We start from the raw sequence: 19,274 nt of genomic DNA on the forward strand, positions 1-19,274 counted from the left end.
CTGGGAGCGGGGACACAGGAGGCTTTGTCACGGGGAAGACACTTTTTCCCCACGAGGCGGCAGAAGAAGGGAGAAGAATGGTAATGACGCGCGCGCGCGCGCGCACGAAGGGACGTGGGGGCGGGGGTGGTGTTTGGAATCGGGGCGGGGCGCGGGAATCCTGACCCCGCCCCTTGGAATCTGGGGGCCTTGAGCTAGTTCAGTGATCTCTGTGCCTGTTTCCCACCTGTCAGTTGGGATTAGGAATCCCTCAGAGGGTGAAAGGGATGATTAAATTAGGTGATATCCTTGTTCAGCATGGGCGATAGGCATATGGGGGTTCATTTATCTTGTACTTTCATTACGTCTGAAAATTTAAAAAGAGAGACGTAAAGCACTCATCTCGCATGGTCCCTCACGTGTTATAATGGCTCCAGGGTAATAGTTGTTCTTAAGCATACTGAAATGGATAGAGGACTAAAATCACCCAGTTAAAGGGCCGAGTTCTAATTTACAAGGTGCGAGATGTGAGATGTTGAGTGAGATATTGAGATGTGTGTGAGATGTTGAAAATCCCCCCCTTTGAAAATGGGCCTTCAACTTGTTTCGTCTTTGTTCAGTCTTACACTTCTCCTTGGGACCCAGACACCTCACCCAGCCACACTGCACATTCTCGATTTTTCAAACTGTCTGGATCAGGTATCTTACTTCCTAGCCAACTTCCTGCCTGTCTTTTTCTTTTTGCTTTTTTTCCCTTTCTAGTTAGAAAAGATAGTAATTGCATTGATAATATTCAAAACCATCAGATTGGGTGATATTGCAGAGTAAGAACGTTTGCAAGTATTTAAGTTTTTGAATTGCGAAATGGGTTCGCATTTCCACTGTCATTGCTACATTAAGGCAGGATCTTAGGGGAGTCACCCAAGGCAGTACTCTTGTAGTAGGAACGTTCAGATGTTTTTGACTTTGCACCAATTCATTCCATCTGCTCTGCCTTCGACAGTGGAGAAACCACAGGCTGGAAGGAAGGATTTCTGGATTCTAGTGACTTGCTAGGTGGACCCCAGTCAATTATTTAACTCTTTTTTTTTTTTTCCCTCATTTTTTCTTCTCTGTGATGAGAATTCACAAATTCATTTTCATCATTTCACTCTTTCCTCAAATCTTTAATAAGTACCTCCCCTTCACAAAACATTTGAGTACAAATGTGACAGAATGCAATAGGAAACACTTCCAATAAATAGTAAAAATATTAAAATTGAAATACAAACAAGGTGTTTTGATTTTAACATTTAGTATCACCACATTGTAAGATATATTCTAAATGAGAATCAAATATCGAAACAAAAGTTAATGTTTCAGAAAATACCATTTGCTCTCTTAAATGACTAATGTTAGTGAGATTCTAAAGTACTTATTTCCTTAAGAAAGAGCAGACCATTTGATATATACCGAAAGGAGAGTTTGATTAAAAGATAAGCAAGACAAGTTTCATTAGATCCAAACTTCTATTCAAATCTTGACCTGAACTTACTTTTAAAGTCAATAGTCCCTCTCTTCAAATATGATGAAGTTATATTTAGTAAAGACATGAAATCAACCGTCCCAGAGGATTCTCTCTCCCAGCTTTTAATTCACTCTTTGGTCTGTGCCTATGTCCTAGATTAATGGTGGAAGAAGAGAACCATAAGGTACATTTATATTGACACAAGTTGAAATAAAATCGGTCCACACTGAGGCAACAGACACATGCACAAAAATCGCTTCTGCCTCGGTGATACCGAACCATCTCACGAGATACCGGACGCAGAAGAAAACAGGCTGGCTAAGTACTCACTGCTCTCCTTCATGGCCGAGGCTACAAGCTTTCTCCTCTTAAGGGAAGGTGTCAGAAACACCCTTACGCGCAATCAGCAGTGAGCATGCACTTGTAAGACCGTGAGGCCCGGCGGGCACAAGCCCCCGCGCCCTCCCCCCTTCCTCTCAAACAAAAACAAAACAAAACAAAACAGGACAGATGCACCTGCAGACGCTCTGGCCGGAACCTTGTGAATATCCACACGTCTAGGCTGGACTAGACAGTGAACCGGAGCCATTCAGCAGTGGTATCATCTCGAGAACCGACAACCCTTCCAGATAAAAATATTTGAGCTGAGGCGGAAGTGTCACTATTCCGAGTCAGACCCGACAAAGGGCAAAAATAGAAGGAAGTAATACCTGATAAAGCCGCCGAGCGAGGCGGAGATGCTGAAGGATCATTTGTTTAGTTTTTGCAAACAAAACGAATTCGAATCGACCCCGTGTGCCTCTAAGCTCTTCCGCTTTTCTGGGTCTCCCTTCATATCCAGATGCAGAGGAAGTGTTGCAGTTACCAGGAAGGAAGTTTTAACCAAGTTGATTATACGTGTGATTGCTCATTTTAAAAGTGTCAGAAATGCATTTCCTGTTATAGCACAGAGGGAAGCACGAGAGTGAACGATGTTTACCATACATATGTTCTCCCCTTTGAACGAATTCTTTAGAAGGGGAGAGACTGAGACAAATTAAAATACACATTCATAAGACATAAACACGCGAGACAGAAATAGTTCTTTCTAGATAGTTCTGAGAAGGAAAGGCCTAACAGCCGCGATATTAGAGAAACAGTCTGGTAGGAAGCTTTTTAAGAGCCCAGTTAAGCCCATTAGCCCTGCAAAGCTCATTGAATTATTTTTCCCCGCCCCCACAGGAATTCAAACGAACCCTTGCTCATCAGCTGTAACCGAGGGGGTGGACGGTGGGGAGAAACCTAGTGATCTAGGGGCCTGAGTTACCAAGCTGAACATTTTCAAAGATAAGCTCTGAGAGCTTGCTTCTTTACCTTGCTAAGATATTTCTCTATATTTTCAGAGCATTCAGGGTCCAAAATATCACTAGTGTGTATGTGTGTATGCTCGTATCCATGTGTGCTGTAGGGGGAGACTTACTGTGACCGATATTGGCTACAGAAAAAATAGTTGTCATGGGAAAACTGGGGAGCTGAGCACTGACACACCATCAGATAGACAGTCACAAAGAGATAGCTTCTGAGTCCCATGGGAGTAGAGAATCCATAGAAAAACCATCCTAAATAATTTTTAGAGAGTTCTATATTTTCCACGTGACCTCAGTTCTTTCTGGAACCCCTAAGTACACTCAGATCCTGAAGCAGTGTCCCCTCTCCTCTGCCCCAGGGTTTCCTATACTAGAGTTCATTCCCAATCTGGCTTCTCCTGGACTCCAGCTGAGCCCCAGGAACAACACGGAGGATGGTGCTGGCCTCATAGCTTTCTTGGAGGTATGTGATTGAGAGGTTCTCTGAATTACTCTGACATCAAGATAAAGTATCCTTGATCTGATCAATCTCCTTTCACATAGAGCCCTTGGGTCTTAGCTTTCTGCAGATAGTTTCTACAAATCGTCAAATAGTACCTGTAATCGTGGACAGCAGCAGGCAAACCATTTGATGCGAGGACTGCCTCCCCAAAATTTAGAGGGGCCTCATCAGCTTCCCAAAGTATATTCCTACTTAGGAATCCTCCCTTAGGAGGATGGTGAATTTAGAAGCCTCAGAGCTGGTCCTCCTGGTGGATTCTGAATGAGGGGAATGTGCTTCCCACCGACTGTTGAAGGGGGGCTAATGGGGGCAGGAGAGCTGACCACAGAGGGACCATGAACTTGGCCAGCTCTGTTCCCAGACTATTCAACCGATCCCCCTCCTAGCCCTGGCTCAGTCACACTCGGGGCAGGGGGGGCACATCCCAACCTGATTACCCCTCGCATCCCCCATTTCCCATATACATACATTAGTTATTCCGAAGTGCTAGACGCTGGCTCTTGGGTTTCCTTGCCACTGAAGAAACTACTCAGCTAAGTCCAATTATGCAAATATTGTCTGTTCTATGACTAAACTTGCAAACGGTTCAGGCTTTATTGGTGGTTTGAGATTAAAAATACCCTGCCCTTCCCCAAATCCGAATATAGCTGCTAAAATTTGACTATATGTCATAAGCGTTCCAAGGCAGAAGTCGTGGTCAATGTCTCCTTCCTTTCTGTGGATACTTCCTCCTTGCAGAAGAATCCGTTACGAGTTAGGGCCTCTTTCAGCCTCAGAAGACCCCTAGACTTCATCATTAACCTGCTTTATTGATATGTTTCTCTTTTCTTCTCCCCCACCCCCTTCTCTGGATCTCCACGCATCTAGGACTATGTTTTTCTTATCAGTAGACCTACACGACCTTCTGTATCACTTCCAACCATCGCAAGAATGACAAGGTAGGACAGATGAGAAAATAACCCAGTAAGATCTGTCAGTGGTTAATGAACAGATTAAGAATGAATCACTTGCTATGAGGAAAGTTCATTGTGATAGCTTTCAGAGAGTTTATTTACGGTCTAGTTGGAGAGAGAAGATGTGCAGAAACAAAGCTAAGATGTACAATATGATAGTACGTATAGGTACGATTAAGTACATTATATGATGTCTGTTACAAAAATACAACAGTTTGAGGGAAGAGATCACTTTGGTGGGCTTTCTGGTTTAGGGAAGCACAGGGTGAGGGAAGCTTTTCTCCCCATCGGTAAGCACCCCAAGAATAACAATACTATCATCACCCACAAGAACAAACTCTCCCATAGCACTTTCTCTGAGACTTACATTGTTCCAAGCACTTGGATACATTACTTTATTTAATCCTCATCATATCCCAAGGAGGGCACTCCTGTTATCCCCATTCACGGGTCATGAAAATAATGCACAAAGTTGGGTGACTTGCCCCCGGGTCCCCCAGCTGGGAAGCGGCAGCTGTCACAGTGTTTATTCCAGGGGACCATCGTTGTTTTACTGGGCTGTCTCCTCCACTGGACTGTGAGTTCTTGTGGACAGTGACTGGTCTGCTCATCACCAAATCCCCCAGGGCCTAACACAGTTCACATACAAAGCAAGGGCCTTGATAAGTATTTGTGGAATGGATAGTTTGTGTAGGATATCTCTGTTTTGAAAATCAGTGGAGGGACACCTGGGTGGCTCAGCTGGTGAAGCGCCTGCCTTTGGCTCAGCTCATGATCTCAGGGTGCTGGGATCACATCCTGCATTGGGCTCCCTGCTCAGCGGGGAGCCTGCTTCTCTCTGCCTGCCACTCCCCCTGCTTGTGCTCTCTCTCTGTCTCTCTCTCTCTGACAAAAAAATAAAATCCTAAAAAAAAAAGAAAGAAAAAGAAAAAATCAGTGGATCTCCTTGCATATACAGGAAGCAACAGGCATATGGGGTGATCCCCCTTTAGTCTCCCAAATCAACCAAAACCCGGGCATCCCTTCCCTCCCATCTAACCATGTAACCCAAAGCCCTGCAATCTGCCTTCTCTGGAAACTTCAGAATAGGAAATATGGGAGGAAACTGTTGTGCAGGCTGCGGCAGGTGGGAAGAAACCCAGTGTAAGATTATAAGGAACTATAATGCTTTAGAAACATCCCCTTTATAGCCCCTCTGCCTGATCCAATTTATTAGTTCTCTTTGTTGTTCCCTTAATATAAGGAACTGAAATATAAGACCCCAAACTCCCTGTACCACCCACCCTTGTAAACAAGAAATCCACTCCCCCTCTCCCCCCAACACGGATGTCCAGACCCAGCCCTGGGAACTTGCCTGCAGAATTACCTGCAGACACTCTAGAATTTTTATCTACCTACACACCTATCTACTATCTCATCACATGACTGTCTCTATCTCATATACCAAGATCCTGACAGAGACAGAACTGCAACAGGGAGTGCAGCTTCCAAACCAAAGATGGTGCCTGATTTCCCTGTTCTAGGGCATAGCAGAGACGTACAACGGGCTTAAATGGAGCCTGCTTTCAGAGCTCTGGTCCAGGCCTGGAGCGATGGCAACAGAAGCGGCTTCTCAGGCCTTTACGTGGGACTTTGATCCTCTCAAAGCCCTGGGTTCTCTGCTTAAGAGTTTGGCGGAGGCACATCCCGTTGGAAGGAATCCCAGAGGATGCCCTGCCTATCCAGGTTCAGAAAAAAAGCGCAGGAGTGCGGGCGGGGGGTTGGGAAGTGGGAAGGGAGCGCGGACTCCGAGCCAAGCCCTGCGGGGCTGGGGACGCGACGAGGCCACCGCCCTGCACTGCCCTCCGGGGTGGCGGACTGGACTTGGGGCGTTGCGCCACCTGCCCGCCTCCCCGGGGCCCCCGCCCTATGCATCGTTCCCCGCGGGGCGCGTGGGCCGGGCGGACCCCACAGCCTCGCTCCTTCGGGTGCCTAGGGGGAATCTTCTTCGCCTCCAAAGCCCGGCCGCTGGCTCTGCGATTACCCATTTCGTGGTTCTGTTTAATCCGGTGAGAATTTTCCCCGGGTCCGGAAAAGCCCCAATGGGCGTGGCTCCACGAGGGTGTGAGTGGCTCCCCCCCCCCCCCCCGTGTTTCTCATTTTCTTTTTAAGTGGATATCTGCCCCCTCCCCTTCCTTCCTTTTCTTTTAAAATAGTATTTACTGACTTGAGCGGGGGAGGGGCTTCTGGATTGTTGAGAACACTCTGTTTCTTGATGACGTAGGGGCGGTGCGGAGTGACCCCTTTGTTGAATATTCATCGAGCTGTACCCTTGGTGGTCACTTTTCTGTGTGTGCGTTATACGTCAATATGGATCCACCACAGTATTTCCCTAAAGTCATTTTTACTTTAAAAATGTCTGAAATTTAAGCAACTTTCCATACTTTCTTAATTAAGAGGGTTTTCCTCCGCCTTCTTGGCAGATCCCTTGCCTTGTGAATCTGGATGTTCTGGGTGGGGGCAGTGCCGGACCATCATGTCTGCTTCCCACGAAGCAAGCATTCGGTTAACGTTTGTCATGGACTGTCGTCCGTGTGCGGGCAGAGGGAGTCCCTGTCTGCAAGGAGCTTGCCCCTTAGCAGGCCAGAGATGTCCACCTGCTGTCATCACACACAGATGACGCGGGGGGCAACAAGGATTGTAGGAGTTCAGGGCTGTCTTTCCCATCTGAGCCTTCCAGAGGGAAGGCCTCGCTTGGTAGGGGTGGGTGGCAGGGAGAGCTGGGCAGGGAGAGGCGAGGGGGAAGAGCATTCCAGCGGAGGGCATAGTATAGGCAGGCAGAGTTTAGAAGACTGGAATTTCCTTAAGTAGCCTAGAATGCCGGAAAAGGCCCAGAGAGCGCGGGCTGTGGCCAAGTGCGGGTATGCCCGACTGGCGGCAGTCTGTAGGAGTTGTTGCACGAGTGGGAAGAGCCAACCTCAACAGGCTGGAGGGTGGGGCGGGAGCAGAGGCGGGGTTGGAATACATCCCTGGGGACCCCTGGACTTTCTTTCATAAAAAGTAACGGCTTTACTGAGGTATACTTTACATACCTTTAGCTTTAACCTTGCTCCTGGTTCTCTAGGGCCAAGGCCACAGTCCTAATACAGTCATGAGGGTATCCTAACTGAGCTAATCGCATAACAAAATCTCAGTGGTTTACTGCTTTCTCTCCTCTAGAGCCGGCGGGGTGGGGACGTGTTCCAAGCATTCACTCCAGAACCAGCTCCCTCCAGCTAGAGGTTCTGCTCTTCACTTGGCCCTTGAGGCCTCCACTGGGTTTGAGAACTGCCTGTGACTCTCGTGCTGTCACTTCATTGGTCAGAACTCTGTCACGTGACCCACCGAACGGCCCAGGGGGCTGGGGAGCAGCCTCTCTGGGAGGCCGCCCGTGGGGGAGGGGAAGAAATGGAGCGTTCTGTTGGCAGCAACATAGTAACGTTGATAGCGCTTTGAGGAGCATGATAAAATTTAAGTAGCATCATCTATCTAAGTTCACGTGTTATGAATTATTTCTGTCATGAGACACTTAGAATGTGGCCCATCCGTGTTAGACCGTCACTGACGTGATTGTATCTCTTCTCTGTGGAAGGGTCAGTGATGAGTAAAGGCTTTCACAAAACCAGACTCTGGCCATCCCCTCTGTTGCCTTTTCCCGACCGTCGAGAATAGTGCAGTTCTTCCTGCTTTTGCTGGGAAATTGTCTTCTCGTCAGGCGGCTCGGTTACCCAGAGAATCTGCTTTAGAGAACAGAGATTCCTAAATAGCTGAGCAAGTACATTAGTTGATCTTGTCAGAGTCGAGGCCAACCAAAACACTTTTTAAATCACAATTTTAGAATTTTAGAATTATTATACTACCCCATCTCAAAGTTTATCAGTCATAATCAAAGTTTATTTTAAAGATCTTTAAAAAAACTATTTTTAGTAAAACATAGGTATCAGCAGCAGTGTAGGGCACTGAGGGAAGGCTTGGGTCACATGGTCCCTTGGAGACCAGGCTGAGGGAAGCTCTACCATCTTTAACATGTGGCTTTCTAGATTGCTGCCCACATCGGCATCCAGCCAGAAGGTGCGAGTGGCATGTGATGTGGGCGATTTTTATGGGCTGGACCTGAAAGTAGGAAATGACCTTCCCATCTACGTTTCTTTGACCAGAATGGAGTTGTATAACTACACCTACTGCAAGGGTCTGAGCCTCTGTTGCATCTCACCAGTGACCACCCAGAGATAGTGATGGGGTTGGTGCACAGCTGGTCATCTCTGCCACAGTGGGGCCAGCAACTTCTCTTTTCAAAAAATGAACCTACCTACCCTAGCTCTACCCAAATGTGATATACTAGGGATGCTGGTTTTAAGAAAAAAAGGAGATTTTGCTTTTTATACAATGGGTCTAAAAGGATGAAATATTTTGTTGTTGGATTGATAATGTAAGTTTATGGGATTGATAATATGAGTCCCAAAGGAGGGATGCGAGCTTTCAAGATGGCGGTGGCTGGGTGGCTGACTGGTACACAGAGATGAAGGCCCCTACGAGGTTTTTCTGTTTTTTTGTTTTAATGAACAGGTGAACCATACAAATGGTCAACATGGGATGGAGATTGACATCATCCACCAAGAGTGGAAAATTTTTTTTTTTTTTTAAATATTTTGTTTATTTATTTGACAGACAGAGATCACAAGTAGGCAGAGAGGCAGACAGAGAGAAAGGGGGAAGCAGGCTGCCTGCTGAGCAGAGAGCCCGATGCGGGACTCGATCCCAGGACACCGGGATCATGACCCGAGCCAAAGGAAGAGGCCCTAACCCACTGAGCCACCCAGGCGCCCAAGAGTGGAAAATTTATGAACCCCACAGACCAAGCCCAAAAAGAAGCCCGGAAGAGAGAATTAAAGAAGAACAAAAAACAGTGCATGATGGTACGAGCTGCAGTTTTGAAGATGAAGGATCCCAAGCAGATTATCCAGGACATGGAGAAATTGGAGGAAATGGAGTTTAACCCGGTGCAGCAACCACAGTTAAACGAGAAGGTGCTGAAAGACAAGTGTAAAAAAGCTGCGTGATACCTTTGAACGTAACCTACGACTCTCTGAAAAAGACAATCCAGGTATTTACAAAGAACTGAGAAAACTAGAAGAAGAGTATGAACAGAAAAGGGCTCAACTTAGCCAATATTTTGACACTGTTAAGAATGCTCAGCATGTGGAAATGGAGAGCATTCCCTTGCCAGATATGCCACATGCTCCTTCCAACATCTTAATCCAGGACAGGCCTGGTGCCCAGCCACTGTCCATCCTTAAGAAGACTTCAGCCTATGGACCTTCAACACGGGCAGTTTCTATACTTCCTCTTCTTGGACATGGTGTGCCATGTTTGCCCCCTGGCAGAAAACCTCCTGGTCCTCCCCTGGTCCACCACCTCCTCAAGTCTTGCAAATGTATGGCCGTAAAGTGGGCTTTGCCCTAGATCTTCCCCCTCGTAGGTGGGATGAAGACATGTTATATAGCCCGGAACTTGCTCAACGGGGTCATGATGATGATGTTTCCAGCACCAGTGAAGATGACGGGTATCCTGAGGACACGGATCAAGATAAGCATGATGACAATACTGATGACAGCGACACTGACGGATCAGATGGAGAAAGTGAAGCGGATGACCTTGTGCACCGTGATGATAATGAGAGAGACAACAACGAAGGAAAAAAGTCAGGTCTGAGTGTAAGATTTGCAGATATGCCTGGAAAATCAAGGAAGAAAAAGAAGAACATGAAGGAACTGACTCCCCTTCAAGCCGTGATGCTTCGAATGGCAGGTCAGGAAATCCCCAGTAGGGACGAGAAGTAGAAGAATTTTCAGAGGATGATGATGAAGATGATTCTGATGATTCTGAAGCAGAAGAGCAATCACAAAAACAACATAAAGAGGAATCTCTTTCTGATGGCACATCTACTGCTTCTTCACAGCAGCAAGCCCCCCGCCCCCCCATCTGTTCCTCCTTCTCAGATTCAAGCACCGCCCATGCCGGGACTGCCTCCTCTTGGACCACCCCTGGCTCTACCCTTACGGTCCCCTGGACCTCCCACGGGCCTTCCTCCTGGACCACCTCTCGAAGCATCTCCATTCCTGAGACTGCCTGGAATGCCGGGACTCCGAGGACCTTTACCCCAACTTTTGCCTCTAGGCCCACCACCAGGCCGACCTCCTGGCCCTCCCCCAGGTTCACCTCCAGGCCCTCCTCCTCGGGGACCCCCACCAAGGCTCCTTGGTGCATCCCCCTGCTCCTCCAGGTATCCCTCCACCTCGTCCCGGCATGACACACCCACCTGTGGTGCCTCCGCTTGGACCTGCCCCATCTGGGCTTTTCCCACCAGCTCTGTTGCCGAACCCAGGGGTTTTACGTGCTCCACCCAACTTGATTCAGCGACCCAAGGTGGATGATACAAGTGCAGCCACCATTGAGAAGAAAGCACCAGCAACCATCAGTGCCAAGCCACAGATGACTAATCCCAAGGCAGAGATCACTCGATTCGTGCCTACTGCATTGAGGGTACGTCGGGAGGATAAAGGGGCCACTGCTGCTCCCCAAAGAAAGTCAGAGGATGATTCTGCTGTGCCTCTTGCCAAAGCAGCTCCCAAGTCTGGTCCATCTGTTCCTGTCTCAGTGCAGACTAAGGATGATGTTTATGAAGCTTTCATGAAAGAGATGGAAGGGATCCTGTAACATCTTTTAATGCCGGAGCAGGTTTCTGTTCATACCGGTGGTTGGTGGCGAAAGAGGCTCTTACTAAACTTAGTCAAAGAGCGACTTTCACTGTCAGAGTATTTTTAAATTTCAGTTTAAGGAATATCCTAAAGTTTAGACTTGTTCAGAATTTCTTGCATATAAGAGAGGATTATTTCATTCAGAATAGATGGGTTATTGAAGCGGTGCTGCTAATATCCATTCCCTTTCATACACTGTGTTCATCCCGTTTGTCCCCCTTCTCCAATTCTTTGGAAACTTGTGATCAGGGGGATCTTTGTTACTTACTTGTTTTGATTCTCTTCTTGTGTGCAGTGGGCACTGGAGTAGAGATTTCTGAAAAAACAGTTAATTTTACCCCATCTTGCCCTTTGTGTTTGAGTTATTTTAATATTTTCTTGTAAATATTTAGTAATATTTTAGTGAAATGGATCGCAGTGTCATTTCCTAATACAAAGCAAGATATGTGGGAAGAAAATGTATAATTCTTTGATTAAAATTATTTCCCACTCACCAAAAAAGAAATATGAGTCCCAAACAGGGGGATAGATAGTGTGGATTGTTACCTGGTGCCAAGGCAGAAGTGATACGCGGTAGGGTTGATGACAAATTCTCCAGTTCTAGAAGGTGGGTGGTAACACAATATTCTCCAACCCTCTTTGAAGTTAAGATGATCATTGATTTGGTTTGACCAATGAAAGGTGAGCAGAACTGTGTTTCCTCCCCTCTGCTGTGGGAAACTTGAAGCACTTGAGCCCATGTTGAGATGTCAACACGGTCCCTGAAAGGCTGGGACCAGCTGAGCTCCCCAGTTCACTCGCGTTGAGCTTGCATATGGGCAGGAAATGCGCTGTTGGTGGGTCAAGCTACTGAAATCTTGCCGTTGTTTATAACCAAAATCCAACCTACTATGTTCTGACTCCTATGTCAGGTAAAGGTTCTCTTTGAAGAAACAGGCTGACGTAATATTCTGGATCAGATTTTAGAAGGTTAAATTTCACTCTAGGGAATTTGAAATGCAAAGCTGTTTTGGGTGAAAGATTTTATTGATATCAACTTGAAGTGGTATAAACCCTTCCTATGTATTCATTAAGGTACAATGTCCAATTTAAAAATACTTCAAAAGTGATGCTACAAACTTCTTTATTATAAAGAATACCATGGAAAGAGCATTTTATCTAATGCTTTTAAAGTACACACTTATAGAAAAATAACCTCTAACTTCTTTTTCCAGCAGTTTTTAAAAGAGATCTAATTTTCAGAGTTGTAGAGGTAGAGTTTATTAAGTAAATTATATATAATTTTTTTTTTTGGTCTTTGTTCATAAAACTGTTCCTCTTTTTCTTCAGGGATTTTTGTGTGGCTTTTCTTAGAACTTACTCCTTTTTAATTTTTTTTTTAAGATTTTAAAATTTATTTTAGAGAAAGAAAAAGAGAGAGAGAGTATGTGTAAGCATGCATGCAAGCAGGGGAGAGGGACGGAGTGGGAGAGAAATTGCCAAGCAGACTCATGGCTGAGCACAGAGCCCACGCTCTGTCCCATGTCCCTGAGATCACGACTGGAGCCAAAAGCAACAGCCGGACGCTTAACTGACTGAGACACCCAGGCACCCCAAATCTTACTCCTTCTTAGTGGTATTGAAATGACTGGAGTTAATACCAGAGGCTCTTCTTCTCCTTTTATTTCCTCAGTTCTGCTTTAAAAATTCTATGATTACCATATTTAAATTACGGCATCAGTGTATATTACCACTAGTGCCAACACTCACGTGGAAACCTTATTATCCTCTGCCCCAATATGCCTCATGATGGATAAAGACGATGACAGTGCTACATCATACACCTCAGTGTGAGACAACAGGCCATGAGTCTTTCCTACTTTACAGTACGGCAGGAAGTTCAAAACTTGGTTGGCAACAAGACAGACCATGCTAGCATTTCCCAAATGCCAGGCTTTGCTCTGGCTATGTCAGAGCCCTCTGGGAAACTTGTTAAAAACACAGGTTCTTGGTTTCACTCCATTGTCCCTGAATCAAAACATCCAGAGAGAGGACCTGGGAATCTGCATTTTTATAATCTCTCCAGTCGATTCTGGTGGACAGGGCAGCCCACCTCCAGTGGGCAGCGTGCCCTCTCCATCTTTTCTTGGCCTCTGGGCCCCTAAACCACTTACGATGTGAGATGGTGAGGTCCTTTGAGGGAGAGAAACTTCTGATAGAAAGTTTGAACTTTGAGTTAACTAAATATGTACCCCAGAGGAGAGAGAGTGCAGAAGGGAGGGGTGGAGACAGAGAGAATCTCAAGCAAACTCTGCGCTGAGTAGGGAGCCCAACTCGGGTTCAGTTGCATGAACCTGAGATCACGACCTGAGCCAAAACAAGGAGTCGGCCACTTAACTGACTGCACCACCCAGGCACCCCCAAAAGAGACCTTTTAGAATTGACAAGACTGGGGCACCTGGGTGGCTCAGTGGGTAGAGGCCTCTGACTTCAGCTCAGGTCATGGTCTCAGGGTCCTGGGATTGAGCCCCACATCGGGCTCTCTGTGCAGCAGGGAGCCTGCTTCCCCCTCTCTCTCTGACTGCCTCTCTGCCTACTTGTGATCTCTCTCTCTGTGTCAAATAAATAAATAAAATCTTAAAAAAAAATAAAATTGACAAGACTGAGGGATTTTTAATTGGCAAGTGTAATTTTTCCCAGTTGGTGAGGATAGAGGCTCAAGAATAAGAGAAGTCAGAGCAAACGGACACCTTTTTGTCTTTGCACAACAGAATCATGGGATGTACACAAGACCTCTTTGTCCTTTAAGCAACCCAGACCCAAATTTAACATTAAAAAATTTAATTTGACATTAAAATGATTTTTCAAGCAAAATTTATTAAAAACCATTCCCTGGAATGTATTTTGGGAAATGTTGACCCACGTCGTTTTGCTGCTTCTCCGTGTGCCCGTGTACACATGTGCGCTTACACAGTCTTACAAAGCGTCGTCACGCACAATTTGGTGGCTTCCTCCAATGGGGGACTCAAACCACTGGGAAGTAGGATGCCGTGTGGATTTGAAGATTGCTGCTGTAGAAACTGAGGTGTAGAAGTGAAAAAACTGGGAATGGAAGGTTTGGTGTCTTCATTTATGTTCCTCCAAAACCACAACCTCCAAACTGAGACAAAGGATTTGGGTGCCAGAACTTGATTTGGGAAATGATCCCAAGAAGCATAGTGATAGAAGCAGATGGAGACACAGAAAGTGGGGGAAGATCAATGACCACTGTGGGCACAGGGGCTCAATCCCTCTGGGATGCTTCCAAAAAAATGTATGTGCAGCAGCCCCAGGGAGCAGGAAGTTGATTACTTACACTTCATTGGTCGGCAGTTACTCCTGGCCACATAAATCCTTCCACATTTCTGGCCCTTATTAGGCTTGGCCCAAGCATGCTCTTCAGCAGAGAGACACAAGTGCTTGAGGCAGGAAGCTGTCAGTACTGTGGGAACCATTTCCTGAAGACCTGGGTGGTGGTGGGGGTGTTGGGCCAAGGGCATACGGATGGATTATTGACAGGATCTGCTATAACCAGCCTTTTTTTTTTTTTTTTTTAAGATTTTTTTTTTAAGATTTTATGATTTATTTGACAGACAGAGATCACAAGTAGGCAGAGAGGCAGGCAGAGAGAGAGGGGGAGAAGCAGACTCCCGGCTGAGCAGAGAGCCTGATGCGGGCTTGATCCCAGGACCCTGAGATCATGACCTGAGCCGAAGGCAGAGGCTTTAACCCACTGAGCCACCCAGGCGCCCCTAACTCCCATCTTTTAAGGTCATTGTTTCTGCCCCTGTGGGCAAATAGTTAACTCTTTTTTTTTTTTTTTAAGATTATTTATTTATTTATTTGACAGGCAGAGATCACAAGTAGGCGGAGAGGCAGGCAGAGAGAGAGGAGGAAGCCGGCTCCCTGCTGAGCAGAGAGCCCGATGCGGGGCTCGATCCCAGGACTCTGGGATCATGACCTGAGCTGAAGGCAGAGGTTTTAACCCACTGAGCCACCCAGGCGCCCCAAATAGTTAACTCTTTTTCTGTGGTTGTGCCACCAGCTGGAACTGCCTATTTTGACTTCAACTGTATGATCAGTCATAGCGTGCAATGTACTTTTTTTTTTGACTGATTGAAGATTTTATTTATTTAATATAATTTATTTATTTGAGAGAGAGCATGAGCAGGGGGGAGGGGCAGAGGGAGAAGCAGATTCCCCACTGAGCAGGGAGCTCAATGTGAGGCTCAATCCCAGGACCCTGATATCATGACCTGAGCCAAAGGCAGATACTTAACTGACTGAGCCACACGGGTGCCCTTATTTACTTATTTTTTAAGAAGATTTTAATTGTTTGTTTGTTTATTTATTCATTTAGAGAGTGTGAGTGGTGGGGGCAGAGAGAGAAAAAGAGACTCTCAAGCAGATTCCATGCTGAGCACAGAGCCCAATGTAGGACTTGACCTCATGACCCCAAGATTATGACCTGAACTGAAATTGAGAGGCAGATGCCCAACCGACTGAGCCACTCAGGTGTGGCACTGATTGAAGATTTTTTTTTTTTTGAAAATTTTATTTATTTATTTGACAGACAGAGATCTCAAGTAGGCAGAGAGGCAGGCAGAGAGAGAGAAAGGGACGCAGACTCCCCACTGAGCAGGGAGCCCGATATGGGGCTCGATCCCAGGACCCTGGGATGATGACCTGAGCTGAAAGCAGAGGCTTTAACCCACAGAGCCACCCAGGCGCCCCCTAATTGAAGATTTTTTAAATTTTTATTTACTTATTTTTTGAAATTGAAGTATTACTATTATTAACATACTGTGTTATATTAGCTTCACGTTTACAGTATGATTCAATAGTTCTGTGCATTACTTAGTGCTCAGCATGGTAGGTGTACTCTTAATCTCCTTTATCACCCATCCTCCCATCTAACTCCCCTCTGGCAACCACCAGTTTGTTCTCCATATTTAAGAGTCTGTTTTTTTCTTTCTTTTTCTTTGTTTGTTTATTTTGTTTTTTTAAAATTCCACACGTGGGTGATAGCATATTGTATTTGACTTTGTCTGACTTATTTCCCTTAGTATTATATCCTCTAGGTCCATCCACGTTGTTGCAAATGGCAAGATCTCATCCTTTTTTATGGCTGCATAATATTCCAGTGTACCACATCTTCTTTACCCATTTATCTATCTACAGAGACTTGACTTATTTCCATATCTTGACAATTGTAACTAATTCTACAATGAACATAGAAGTACGTAAATGTTTTTGAATTAGTGTTTTCATTTTCTTTGGGTAAGGGCTTGCCTTACACACCAATTCTGGAGATATCTCTTCATCTTGCTTTGCAGGAAACAAATGATGTTCAGTATAATCTAATCTCATGGGATTTATAAGTCTAAGAATAGGATAAAGTGTAGATAGGGAATTTAGTGGCCATGTCAGTCCTGTGATCAGAACCTATTGTTAGTGACTTAGGAGCTCAGTCAAACCTAGTACCCCACACTTACATAACCTGACCTGCCATCATGGTAAGGAAAGGGAAATTAACTGAAAAGTAGTTGACTCGTTTTGACAAACATTCAGTGAGTCCCTATTGTATCTTCTAATAAAGAACATACTGAGTGAAGGCGATCTTAGAAGTAAAATCATAGAATTTTAGAGCTGCTGGGAGTTATGCAAAATGTAATTTGAGTCTCCTTTGTGTAGTGGTTAGGAATGTGGACTAAGCGGGGCACCCGAGTGGCTCAGTTGTTAGACATCTGCCTTTGGCTCAGGTCATGATCTCCGGGTCCTGGGATCGAGCCCTGCATCGGGCTCCCTGCTTGGCGGGAACACTTCTTCTCCCTCTCCCATTCCCCCTGTTTGTGTTCCCTCTCTCGCTGTGTCTCTCTCTGTCAAATAAATAAATAAAATCTTAAAAAAAAGGGGGGGGGGATGTGGGCTAAGGAACCAGGCTGCTTGGGTCCAAATGCTGATTCTGTTGCTTGCAAGCTAGCCCTGGGCAAACTACTTTGCATTTCTGTGTCTTAATTTCTTCTATACAATGGTATCTATGTCATAACATTTTAAGGATTAAATGAATCAAAGCATGTAAAGCTCATAGTACTGGAGAGTGGTGAGCAGTGGGTAAATTTTAGCCACTAATTAGTTTTATCCTGCTTCACAGAGATGCCTGGAGACCTTTCCAAGGCAATGCCCTTAACTTGTGTCAGAGCTGAGAGGGGAACTCATCCTGTTTTCTAATTCCTAGAGCAATTTGCTTTTGGCACAAGTTGTTGAATGATGGCAGAACATCTCTAAAGGTGATACATTTGTTAGTCCTTGAGAGACAAGGTGAATAATGTTTTGAGAGCGATTTAAAAAATCACGACGATGGCATCACATAGCACATTCTATCTGAACATTAAATGTAGATGGAATTGAAAGTAATGCATAGAGATCATCATGGCATCAAATCATCATGGAAGCTTCCTGAAAGTGAAGGAGAGCCTTGAGCGTGGTGCATCTGGGTAGCATTGGATTTCCTGGGAATAAAATATGGGGAAGGCTTTCCATGTGGGGAAAGGGCATGGTGGTACCAAGAGGAGGTGCACATGAAATAGGGGCTCCCAAGAAGATGGGCTGGATGGTAGGGCACTGAGGCCACGTCCTGGTGGCATGAACAGTCTGGGTTAGTGCATGTCTTTTGTCTGGCCTACAGAGATTCACAAAAGTCTGGGTTAGCTATTTTATCTGTCATGGTTCTTCAGAGAAACAACCAAGAAAATTGTGTGTGTGTGTGTGTGTGTGAGTGTGTGAAGTCTGAAATCAATGGGGTAGGCTGGCTGACTGGAAATTCAGATAGGATTTCTATTTACTTTTTTTTTTTTTTTTAATTACCTGACAGAGAGAAAACAGAAGGAGGGGAGAGTGGCAGAGGGAGAAGTAGGCTTCTTGCTGAGCTGGGAGCCCCACACAGGGCTTGATCCCAGGACCCTAACATCATGACCTGAGCCAAAGGCAGCCACTTAACCTCCCAGGACCCTGGGATTGTGATCTGAGCCAAAGGCAGCCGCTTAAGGGCTGAGCCACCCAGGTATCCCTCTATTTACATTTTTGAGACGGAATTCCTTACTCTTTCTTCTCCAGGAAACCTCAGGTTTTTTATTTGTTTGTTTGTTTTGCTATTAAGTCCTTCAACTGATTGAACGAGGCCCTCCCACATTATCAAAGGTAATCTCCCTTGCTTACAATCAGTCGATTGTGGATGTTAACCACATTTACAAAATATCTTAATAGCAAAACCTAGACTAGTGTTTGACTAAACAATGGGGCACCATAACCTAGCAAGCTGACACATAAAGTAACTGTCATAGCTACACACATTTAAAAAATCTCTAGATTTTAAAAGGAAGAGCCAGATTTCTAGATTCTTTGGACAAATGGGAAGATCTGGCAACTCTGGATGGTAAAGCCTTTAGATGAGGGATGGACTTCAGGTTTGCCTCAATTTCCACCTTGTCTGTGGGCATTTGGGTTTGTATCCTGAACCCTGAGGGGGAATGGAGAAAACCGAGTTTGGTAAAGGAAGGCAAGACCATTTAATGGAGGACGTTGAAATCTAAGTTCAGGAGAGAATCCCAGCAGCAAGGAAGAAACTTGGAGATCTTCCACGTCAGCGATTTATCTGTGGGGGGTGCTGGGCAGTGGGGAGGGGCATGGTGGGAGTGGTAGGATCTAGTTCCTGGGAATGCTTTCTTCTAATGGTTCCACTTTAATCTGGTTTATGTTTTGGGCTGCTCAAAATTTTGAAGACCACTCTTCAAGACCAGCATGGCCATTTCATCATTAAAGAAACTGAAGCCCAGATTCTCAGTTTGAATTTTATAAGACAGGCCATAGAGAGCCTTTGAAACACACTGCCCAGGAAACAGCCAGTAGTTCACGTCAGTAAACTTGTCTGACATCTTTTGTTATTCTGCAGACGATAATATCCTGATGACTATAAATAAGCCTCTGAATGTGTGTTTAATTCATTATGATTCCCTTGCCTTCAAATGTATCTAACTCCTTTTTGAGTCTATATTTTTTACTTACCTCTCAAGATAATTGATTATTTTCATGCGTCTCTTCCTAGAAGTACACCAAGTAGTCCATTCTGTGGCCTCTTTCACCTGTTTCCATCTTCAACTTAAGATTGAATTTTCAGTTAAATAATAGAAGTGT

General features: G+C 45.4%; 1 pseudogene across 1 annotated transcript; it reads left to right on the forward strand.

The window, feature by feature from the left end:
* The first annotated feature begins 9,137 nt into the window (after positions 1-9,137).
* On the forward strand, positions 9,138-11,022 carry LOC308352570 (WW domain-binding protein 11-like; annotated as a pseudogene). Its single transcript has one exon. The product of its transcript is annotated as a WW domain-binding protein 11-like (transcript).
* Positions 11,023-19,274: the final 8,252 nt, after the last annotated feature.

The sequence above is a fragment of the Martes martes genome (assembly GCF_963455335.1).
Source record: "Martes martes genome assembly, chromosome: 11".
Taxonomy (NCBI): domain Eukaryota; kingdom Metazoa; phylum Chordata; class Mammalia; order Carnivora; family Mustelidae; genus Martes; species Martes martes.